The sequence below is a fragment of the Parus major genome, unplaced genomic scaffold (genome assembly GCF_001522545.3).
Source record: "Parus major isolate Abel unplaced genomic scaffold, Parus_major1.1 Scaffold397, whole genome shotgun sequence".
In the NCBI taxonomy this organism is placed as follows: Eukaryota; Metazoa; Chordata; class Aves; order Passeriformes; family Paridae; genus Parus; species Parus major.
Window position 1 is genome coordinate 67,600 of NW_015379310.1, and position 663 is coordinate 68,262.

The window sequence follows — 663 nt, forward strand, 5'->3', positions numbered from 1 at the left end:
AGAATTCCGGCAGAATTCCAGCAGAATTCCAGCCTGGCTCTCCGGGCTCCTCCAGAGCTGCTCTTCCACAGCTTTCCCTGGGAAATCCAAGCGGATTCCCGGGCCAGGATTGGGATCCCGTGGAGCTGTGGATCGGGGTCTCCCAGGCTCTGTATTCCCGGGAATTCTCATTCCTGGGAATTCCAATCCCCATTCCCGGGAATTCCACTCCTGAGCCAGTTTCCCTTGGCACCACATTCCCTCCCATCCCTCTCCTTCCATTCCCAGGAATCCCAATCACCATTCCCGGGAATTCCACTCCTCATTCCTGGGAATTCCAATCCCCATTCCCGGGAATTCCACTCCCCATTCCCAGGAATTCCACTCCCCATTCCCAGAAATTCCACTCCCCATTCCCTCCCTCTCCCTCATTCCCGGCAGGATTCCCTCTGGCTCACGTTGATCTCCTCAGTGAGATCCTCTGGATCCTTCCCAGCCCTCTCCTTCCATTCCTGGGAATTCCGACTTCCAAACCCCCATTCCCAGGGAATTCCCGGGAATTCCCGCCAGGCTCACACTGATCTCGGCCGGGGTGATCCTGTGATCCCACTCCCCCATTCCACATCCCAAATCCCATGGAATTCCCGGGAATTCCCGCCAGGCTCACACTGATCTCGGCTGGGG